Source organism: Carassius auratus, chromosome 16 (assembly GCF_003368295.1).
Source record: "Carassius auratus strain Wakin chromosome 16, ASM336829v1, whole genome shotgun sequence".
NCBI classification, from domain to species: domain Eukaryota; kingdom Metazoa; phylum Chordata; class Actinopteri; order Cypriniformes; family Cyprinidae; genus Carassius; species Carassius auratus.
In genome coordinates, this window is record NC_039258.1 from 24,370,560 (window position 1) to 24,381,548 (window position 10,989).

At 39.4% G+C, this 10,989-nt stretch overlaps 1 long non-coding RNA gene across 1 annotated transcript; it reads left to right on the forward strand.

Annotated features, from left to right (window-relative positions):
* Positions 1–1,882: 1,882 nt before the first annotated feature.
* On the forward strand, positions 1,883–3,975 carry LOC113116592 (uncharacterized). The gene is made up of 3 exons (XR_003294045.1): positions 1,883–2,990; positions 3,113–3,278; positions 3,369–3,975. It is a non-coding gene; the product is annotated as an uncharacterized LOC113116592 (long non-coding RNA).
* The last annotated feature ends 7,014 nt before the right edge of the window (positions 3,976–10,989 follow it).

A 10,989-nucleotide genomic window follows, 5' to 3' on the forward strand; every position in this document is an offset into this window, starting at 1 on the left:
TATTATTGCATGGTCACTGGCATATCCAGTTTTTAGCTACTATTAATGAAGTATAGACTACAGGCCATTACTCTTATTGCTTGACATGTAATGTCATCTGCAGGTCTTTCACTTCATTCCACGGTTCTGCAGTGCACAGCCCACACATCTAATGATCAGTGATGAATAATTGATCTGCTCTGAGAACACATGCAGAGTTCATGTGTGCACAGCGAGATCCATGTGCTTCTCTGTTTAGACACAGACACCTTGCGTATACGTAGGTCACACATGTACATAAATCTGTGTCACGCACTGACAAGAAACAGCACATCTGCTGCGCTATAATGAAGATATTGATCATCATATCATGCAAAGTGTATTTGAACAGCTGCTTCAGACACATCTTATCTCATCAGCCGAGCAGCTGTCTGGTGATTCCCGGTTAATCATTTAAACACAGATCCCAGCGTGCACTGACCAGACTTTTGTTGTCAAACTTTGATTTTGAAAGTTCAGCTAGAGTAGTGTACATCTGCTGGTGTCAAGGTTGGATGCAAGTGTAACAGACAGAGATTAGATTAGATGTTGGTCTTTTTCTGATGTTGGACTATGCAGAATGGTGGCTCTCTTAAGTGTACTTGAGTGTAATCTCATTTTGAAAAAGCTTTAAAGCATTAATAGTTAAATAGTATTAATAGAAAAAAATAAACATTTCCCTGCTACCTGTTGATGGAGAGGATTTAGCCAGGCAGCTGAAATCCTCTGGGACGTGTGATTCACACACACACACACACACTCACAGAGAGAGAGAGAGAGAGACACACACACACACACACACACACACACACATAGAGAGAGAGAGACACACACACACACATACACAGACACACACACAGAGAGAGAGAGAGACACACACACAGAGAGAGAGAGAGAGAGAAAGACATACACACACACAGACACACACACACACAGAGAGAGAGACACACACACACACACACACTGTTGGAGATATGTTTGGAGGAGTCTCAGTGATTCCCCTGTGGTTTTGTTCATATACACCACAGCTCTGTCCCTGGGGCGCTCTGAAAGAGTGACTGACTTCATCTGAAAATACAAAAAAAAAAGTGTGAGAGAAACACTGTGAAATAGCTTTTATTACACTTTCTATTGTGGAATAAAATGATACTTTAACTGCACTGAAAACAGATGAATTGCTGTTCATATTCAAGGAAAATGCTAAACAAAATATCAATATATTTGTGGAAGTGCACAAGCAAAGCTTCAGATTGACACATTTTCCTGTGAAATAACAGTTACTCAGCAGCAGTTACAGGCAAACCCCGAGCTCTTCACACCTGATGGGCAGACGAGAGACACGAATGGAGAATTAAGGGTTAAGGCTTTCGGTTTGCCTTCGCACTCAATGTGAATGTTAAGGAAATGTGTATGCAAAACACTCAACATTGTCTGGTCGGTGTGTTTTGTTGTGTTTGGAAAGAGGGGCAGATGTGTTTACCATTCATTCAAAAGCAGAAATGAAATTCTGAAGTGGCATTAACGTCATCTTTCTATCCTTCCTCTTCTTATGACAGAGGTTTTCTTTTTAAATCTAGTGCACTTGTCTCCTCTGACAGTATGTGGTCATGATCATAGCAGCTAGCAGTAATGGGAGAATGTGCCTTTAACACAACTAGCGTGAGAGTGACTTCTGTAAGAAACTCTGTACTCTACACATCAACACATGTAGCCAAAGCTTTCATCTGAAGCAGCTGTTCAGGAAGGCCTTTAATTCATGTGTTGTGTATGAAACGGAGAGTGGTGTTGAGCAGGTGGTGTTGACCAGACGAGGCATATGGTGTATTAACACCTTCACCTGACTCTGAAGTGACCTTAGAGCAGCGAGGTCTTTCCCCCGTTCAACACGTCTGATGAGCATGGGGCTTGACCTCACGAAACTGTGTGAGTTTAAGAAAGGTTTAGGCTGATTGTGTGCATCCATCCTTGGCTCTGAGCGTCGTGTCTCAGCAGGTTCCTCTCTGGACCAGACAGAGCTACAGCAGGGCTGTGAGAGTTATCAGTTGTTGATGATACTGTTTTAGAAGACTTCACCTTCATCCTGCACACTCATGCTTTTTCATGTTTAGTGAAAAGAGTAACAGTGTTAAGAAGTTTCACTACGACGTCCCTCTTTGTCAAATAAAGTATTATGGTTGGCTCTGACCAGTGGTGGAGCAGCTTTCACAGACTGATTTGAACTTGCATCTCATGTTCAGGAGACTATCAGTGCTATCAGAAGCCCGGAGCTTTAGAGTATCAGGAGCGGAGCGGAGCGAGCGAGGGATTCCCGGTCCTCTCGTTCTCCTTCCTCAGCCGATGGAAGACTGTCAGCTGATCCGTGATCTCTGGGAAGAGTCGGGCTGCTCGTGTTTCACTCCTCTCTCCCCTCAGACGCACTGCGGCAGCCACTGCACACACACACACACACACACACACTGCACTCGCTACTGTTTTTAGGAGGGAGGGAGTGGGGCGGCTCTCTTGTCTTGTCTCTCCCAAACTATTCCTTCTTCAAGTCTCTTCTCGCATGGAAGGCTTTCTTCTGAGGACACAAACATGCCTGGGAAGTTTGGAGGTGGATTTCTGAGGCTTGGATCTATACGCTCGCGTTCTGTGAGGAATACAGGAATACCCCGAAGAGTTCGTGCTCTTGCTGGAGATCCCAGAGGAGCGAGAGTTCTTGAAGGAGTGAACACAGTGTCTTTCATCTGCGTGGCACCGGATCGTCGTGATGGACTCAGATAGCATTTCTGCTTCAGACTTTAGGCTTTGGCCACAGGCCTGTCTCTATCCGCTTCTCAGACAGCTGGAATCATCCCATAACTGGATAATAGATTCCCGGGTCCTGCTTTCAGCGGTGAACGGGAGAGAGCTGCCCCAGACGAACTGACCTGAATCCATCCCAGCGCTGTCTGAAGCACAGCTGCACAGCTCCTCAGCAGCGAGCGAGTGTGTGTGTGTGTGACTCTCTCTCTCTCTCTCTCTCTGAGCGGGCGAAGGGAAACTGGCACACCTCGCCACATCTCTTGGGGACAGCTCTTTCTAACAGCTTCTTCCTCGTCTCCTCCTGCAGTGATCAATCAGTCAGGCGTTGATGGAGAATTAGGGGCTGCTCTGAGCCGCTCTCATCATCCGGCGCTGGGGAGCACATCTAGCGTCTGCATCTGTGGAGCTGAGAGCCACGGACCGTCTCCGAGTGAATCCTCCGGATCTCTTCCCTCTCCGCCTCCTGTTTCACTGTGAGTGTGTTACGCTTATCTCTCTCTCTCTTCCTCTCTCTCTCTCTCACACACACACACACTCATCCTTTTTCTCCATGCTCATTGCAGGTGAAGAGTGTGTGCAGCTCAGAGAAGACAGTTATGATGCAGACTTATCCTACAGGAGCTCAGAGTACAAGGAAACTGTGTAACGTTGTGCTTTGGTTTTAAATATTATGTATTTAAACTAAACTACAGATGATTTACAGTTTAATAAAATCGATTAATCTGGGACAAGAGTTTCAGAAACATGTTTGCTGGACAAAGAACATAATGAAAAATATATTGTATTTTAGTTACTGCAAATGTTAATAAATCACTTCAGACATCTAGTTCTATTTAAAACACATTTAGCCAATTTAATTTCAATCATTTTTGATGTTACAGCTGGAACATGTTCTGCCCTTATGAACGTCTGACTTAAAGATATGAAATAATTCAGATCGACCTCACATTCATACGGTCGAAGTAGAAACATGCAGATGCTGATGTGTTCAGTTAAACACTGAAAGATGGAAATATGGTTCATATGTCTGGTCTTATGAATATGTGTGATTTCATGATGTTGTTTTTAACTGCCTTTTTTGTAGTCTCATGCATTTTCCATGTGCTTTTTATTTGTATTAAAGAAATTAACATACTTTCATGAAATAATTATGAATAAAGACATTTACCATCGAAGGTCTCATGACATTTCTTTATGCATTCTGTTCATTCTAGTGTCTCGAGTGAAATTTCACACTTCAGGATTTGAGTTCTCATTTCAGTAGCATAAAACGTTGAAATTATTTATTTTTTCTTTAGCAGTATTTCAATTCAATTCAATTCAAGTTTATTTGTATAGCACTTTTTACAATACAAATCGTTACAAAGCATCTATACAGAAAATTATGTTTCTACAATATTTAGTAGTAGCTAGTACTTTGTGCACATTTGACAGGATTTTAGAAAAAATAAAATAATAATAATAATACAAAACGTAGTCAGCTAGACGATGAACTATCAATATTATTAATTAATAGTTATTATATGATGCAGTCACACATTTAGCAATAATTGTTAGTTCTGTTTGTTGATTCAGGGTTAGCATCATCTGAGGTCCTCTGAGGGTCAGCATCATCTCTTCTCAGGTGTCTCAGTATCAAAGGGTAATCTTCTCTGATCTAATATACAAGGCATGGTCATATGTTTAGCAGTCTCTTCTCTGTTCTCATTGTCATTAGAATATGTCCCCAAAACTTTCAAACTGGCTGTTATTAAGCCTCTCATAAAACAAACACAACTTGACCCCAAAGAACTTGTTAATTATAGACCAATCTAGTATCTCCCTTTTCTGTCCAAGATACTAGAAAAGGTGGTATCCTCACAATTATATTCCTTCTTAGAGAAAAAATGGTATATGTGAGGATTTCCAGTCAGGATTTAGACCGTATCATAGTACTGAGACTGCTCTCCTTAGAGTTACAAATGATCTGCTCTTATCATCTGATCGTGGGTGTATCTCTCTATTAGTTTTATTGGATCTTAGTGCTGCGTTTGACACAATTGACCACAACATTCTTTTGCATAGACTTGAACACTTTGTTGGCATCAGTGGAAGTGCATTAGCATGGTTTAAATCGTACTTATATGACCGCCATCAGTTCGTAGCAGTGAATGAAGATGTATCATATCGATCACAAGTGCAGTATGGAGTACCTCAAGGCTCAGTACTACGGCCGCTGCTCTTCACGCTTTATATGTTACCCTTGGGAGATATCATCAGGAAACATGGTGTTAGCTTTCACTGTTATGCTGATGATACGCAGCTCTATATTTCTTCGCGGCCAGGTGAAACACACCAATTTGAAAAACTAATGGAATGCATAGTCGATATAAAAAATTGGATGACGAGTAATTTCTTACTGCTAAATTCAGAAAAAAAAACAGAGGTGTTAATTATAGGACCTAAAAACTCTGCTTGTAATAACCTAGAACACTGTCTAAGACTTGATGGTTGCTCTGTCAATTCTTCGTCATCAGTTAGGAACCTAGGTGTGCTACTTGTTTACAATCTTTCCTTAGAAAGCCACGTTTCTAGCATTTGTAAAACTAAATTACGGCCAATGCTCACAATGTCAAATGCAGAAATATTAATCCATGCATTTGTGACTTCAAGGTTAGACTATTGTAATGCTTTATTGGGTGGTTGTTCTGCACGCTTGGTAAACAAACTACAGCTAGTCCAAAATGCAGCAGCAAGAGTTCTTACTAGAACCAGGAAGTATGACCATATTAGCCCGGTCCTGTCAACACTGCACTGGCTCCCTATCAAACATCATATAGATTTTAAAATATTGCTTATTACTTATAAAGCCCTGAATGGTTTAGCACCTCAGTATTTGAATGAGCTCCTTTTACATTATACTCCTCTACGTCCGCTACGTTCTCAAAACTCAGGCAATTTGATAATACCTAGAATATCAAAATCAACTGCGGGCGGCCGATCCTTTTCCTATTTGGCGCCTAAACTCTGGAATAACCTACCTAACATTGTTCGGGAGGCAGACACACTCTTGCAGTTTAAATCTAGATTAAAGACCCATCTCTTTAACATGGCTTACACATAACATACTAATATGCTTTTAATATCCAAATCCGTTAAAGGATTTTTAGGCTGCATTAATTAGGTAAACTGGAACCGGAAACACTTCCCATAACACCCAATGTACTTGCTACATCATTAGAAGAATGGCATCTATGCTAATATTAGTCTGTTTCTCTCTTGTTCCGAGGACACCGTAGCCACGAGATCCAGTCTGTGTCCAGATCAGAGGGTCACTGCAGTCGCCCGGATCCAGTACGTATCCAGACCAGATGGTGGATCAGCACCTAGAAAGGACCTCTACTGCCCTGAAAGACAGCGGAGACCAGGACAACTAGAGCCCAGATACAGATCCCCTGTAAAGACCTTGTCTCAGAGGAGCACCAGGACAAGACCACAGGAAACAGATGATTCTTCTGCACAATCTGACTTTGCTGCAGCCTGGAATTGAACTACTGGTTTCGTCTGGTCAGAGGAGAACTGACCCCAACTGAGCCTGGTTTCTCCCAAGGTTTTTTCTCCATTCTGTCACCGATGGAGTTTCGGTTCCTTGCTGCTGTCGCCTCTGGCTTGCTTAGTTGGGGTCACTTCATCTACAGCGATATCATTGACTTGATTGCAAATAAAAACAGACACTATTTAACTGACATCACTGAATTCAATGATGAACTGCCTTTAACTATCATTTTACATTATTGACACACTGTTTTCCTAATGAATGTTGTTCAGTGCTTTGACGCAATGTATTTTGTTTAAAGCGCTATATAAATAAAGGTGATTGATTGATTGATTCTTAACCTGGAGCTGTATCCAGATGCTGTATTAGATCATTCATGATTACAGCTGCTCTGTCTCAGTCACACACTCGTGTGATCGTAACACCACTGGTGTTTCTGTGGTCATGTATCGTATCGCGCGTATGTGTATGTGTACGTGTTTGTGCGTGTGTGTGTGTGTGCGAGCTGAGGCTGGGTCATCACATTAGCTCACGCTGTGTTTCAGACTCCAGTCAACACTAAATGCTGGAATTGTTTTTATTTTGTGTGGAGATGTTTTACATTGGGACTCATCACATCATCATGGTTTTATGGCATGTTTTCCTAATTTCAATGATAATGTTGAAGTGGATCAGTTTCAGATGTTTTAATGCTTTCTCACAATGAATAAGACACAACAGTTCTTATAGAAAGTGTAGGGCTATGAAGCTTAATTTGATCCTGAGCAGCCGAACACAACACCAACACTGTTTTTCATGACAAAGGATATGTTCAGGAACAGCTATATGGCAACACATGGCTATATGGCTATATGCATGCAACCAAATCATCCCTGGACCACAAAACTAATCATAGGGGTCAATGTTTTGAAACTGAGATCTATGCATCATCTGGAAGCTGAATAAATACAGAAGAATATACAACTATTCGAAAATATGAAAGAAAATCATCTTTAAAGTTGTTCAAATGAAGTTCTTAGCAATGCTTATTACTAATCAAAAATGAAGTTTTGATATATTTACAGTAGGGAATTTACAAAATATCTCCATGGAACATGATCTTTACTTAATATCCTAATGATTTTTGGCATAAAAAGACAAAATGTACAATTGTGACTCACACAATGCATTGTTGTGTATTTCTACAGATATACACCTGTGCTACTGATGACTGCTTCTGTGCTACAGGGACACATTTCTGTGTTTACATGAAATATATTCACACTATGTGAGGATTTCCAAATCAGAAAAACAGCTGTGGCCTAATGGTTAGAGAGTTGGACTCGTAAACACTGAGTGTGTGTGTGTGTGTGTGTGTGTGTGTGTGCGTGTGTGTGTGTGTGTGTGTGTGTGTGTGTGTGTGTGTGTGTGTGTGTGTGTGTGTGTGTGTGATGTGTGTGTGTGCGTGTGTGTGTGTGTTCGTTCACTGCTGTGTGTGCACTTGGATGGGTTAAACACAGAGCACAGATTCTGAGTATGGGTTACAATATAACAAATGTCATGACTTTCACTTTCAGAGCAGTGCGCTGAACACAGTCTCTAAATCTCTCTTCTCACAGTAATATAAATTCTTTGACATTTCCATAAAATATCCTTACATCATGCCAGCACACAATGAGCCTCTTTCACGTTCCATACACTGAATGAGTATTTTATTATGTAAAAAGAAACACCTCCATGTCATGTTTTTGGTTTGAGACAGAGGCAGTTTATGGATCAATATCTGACCGGTGAATAAACAAGCCTTTGGTTTCATAACGCTCTGCTGTCTGCTTTTTTTCTGTTTTAACACACATTGGGAAACTGTTGTTATGCTCTTGCGAAAGATGGCAGGAAAGACGTGACAGACAGCAGAATGATGATTAATCTGCATCAGATGTGCTCAGATGTAAAGACTCGTGAATCTCTTACGCTCCTCAGGACATGATGCTCTTTATCATTCAGCACCATCTGAAACATGTCCTGTCACTCACATCCAGAGCTTCATCCAGCTGTTAAAGCACTGGGACTATATCTGCAAACATCACCAGTACCAGCTGCTGGAACTCATTTCTGCACGTGGGCCTTCATTGGGGCTAAAAGACTGCAAGTAAAAAATAAAAAAATAATAATAATAAAAAAAAAAATATATATATATATATATATATATATATATATATATATATATATATATATATATATATATATATATATATATATTATAATAAAAATATATACTTTTTATTTTGACTTCTCCACTCCACAAGTGTTGCTGATATTGCTTTAAATACCTTTAGAAGTTGCTCCTGTATAACCACACAACATCTTTATTTCTACATCACTGCAAATGACAGCCAAAAGAGATTTATTTATTTATTTGTTAAAATTTGTTAAAGAGTCTCAGTGATACCAATTGTACAGTTAAGTGATGGAAGACAAACCGGACACATGTGGCCTTTATCGATCTAAGTTTGACATTGGCTGAAAGAGCTTCTACATTAGACAACACTCTTGAGCAGTGCTGGGATAGTTACTCAAAAACATAATTTATTACTCATTACTCGTTACTTCTTTTAATAGTAATATTGTTACATTAGTTACTACTTCCCGACAACAGTAATTAGTTACACTAGTACATTACTTTTCTTTCACACCCCAAGTAATTGTGTATATCTTACCCCCTAAAAAATCTTCTAGAATGTAACTAACAATATATTTCTGCCTAAGTCAATTCAATTCAATTCAAGTTTATTTGTATAGCGCTTTTTACAATAATAATCGTTACAAAGAAACTTTAGAGAAAATTAAGTTTCTACAATATTTAGTAGTAGCTTATAAGTGGTGACTGTCAGTTTGTGTGCATATGAAAAATTAAATACAATTAATTACAAGACGTAGTCAGCCAGACGATGAACATTATTAACAGCAATTATTATATGATGCAGTCACACTTGTAGCAATATTTGTTAGTTCTGTTGTTGATTCAGGGTTAGCATCATCTGAGGTCCTCTGAGGGTCAGCATCATCTCTTCTCAGGTGTTCTGGATCCAGACTGGAGCTTGTGTAAATCCTAGTTACCACGGGATGAAGATCCAGCAGAAACAGAGAAACACATAGAGACATCATTAGCATAGCTGCTGATCCAACAAAGTAAAATGAGTTTAACCCAAGCTAAAGAATAAGAATGCACATCTGATCAGATGCAACTACACTCACAATTTAAGAGATACATTATTCGAATGCTTGGCGAAAGATTTTAATCTAGATTTAAACAGAGAGAGTGTGTCTGAACCCCGAACATTATCAGGAAGGCTATTCCAGAGTTTGGGAGCCACATGTGAGAAAGCTCTACCTCCTTTAGTGGACTTTGCTATCCTAGGAACTACCAAAAGTCCATGAACTAGCCTTTCTGCATCAGAAACAGATAACATGTTTCGTAGCTTGGCAATGTTTCTAAGATGGAAGAATGCAGTTTTTATAACATTGGAAATATGATTTTCAAAAGACAAATTGCTGTCTAATATAACACACAGATTTCTGACTGTAGAGGAAGTAACAGTACATCCGTCTAGTTGCAGATTGTAATCTACAAGATTCTGTGTAGTGTTTTTTGGTCTTTTCCGAATTTAATAGGAGAAAATTATTGGTCATCCAATCTTTTACAATTTTTAACACACTCTGTTAGCTTAGATAATTGGGAAGTTTCATCTGGTCTCGTTGAGATATATAGCTGAGTATCATCAGCATAACAGTGGAAGCTAATTCCGTATTTTCTAATAATATTACCAAGGGGCAACATGTATATTGAAAATAGAAGGGGACCTAGGACGGATCCTTGTGGCACTCCATATTTTACTGATGATAAATGAGATGACACCCCATTTAAACAAAATGGTAGCGATCGGACAGGTATAAACCATCTTAGAGCCTGCCCTTGAATACCTGTATAGTTTTGTAATCGATCTATGAGTATGTCATGATCTATGGTGTCGAACGCAGCACTAAGATCAAGTAAGACTAGAAATGAGATGCAGCCTTGGTCTGACGCAAGGAGCAGGTCATTTGTAATTTTAACAAGTGCAGTTTCTGTGCTATGGTGGGGCCTAAAACCTGACTGAAATTCTTCATACAGATATTATTTTTGCAGGAAGGAGCTCAATTGAGCAGACACAACTTTTTCTAAAATGTTAGACCTAAATGGAAGATTTGAAATAGGCCTATAATTTTCCAGTTCACTAGGATCTAGTTTTGGTTTCTTAATAAGTCCACACTAGATCACAGTCAGAGGTTATGATGAACGCTCAGCGTGGCTGATAGTAATGTTAAAGTGAACATCGTGTAGCTTGAACACACATGTACAATCATATTCCATGATTTATTTTATATAATTCTAGTTATAGAGTTTATATCAGAAACCCATGTGATGTCACAACTTACACATTGCTGTTCAGATCAGTTTTTCTCCTCACAATAACAGTATTTCAAACCACTGAATCTAAGCTTTTCCATATTCCTTCAAGTGTTCATGAGTCATGAAAATGATGAAAATAAATCATATTAATTGTGATAACAAATAACAAATAAATTTGATTTCAAATCAGTACATTCTTAAAAATAAAGGTGCTTAAAAG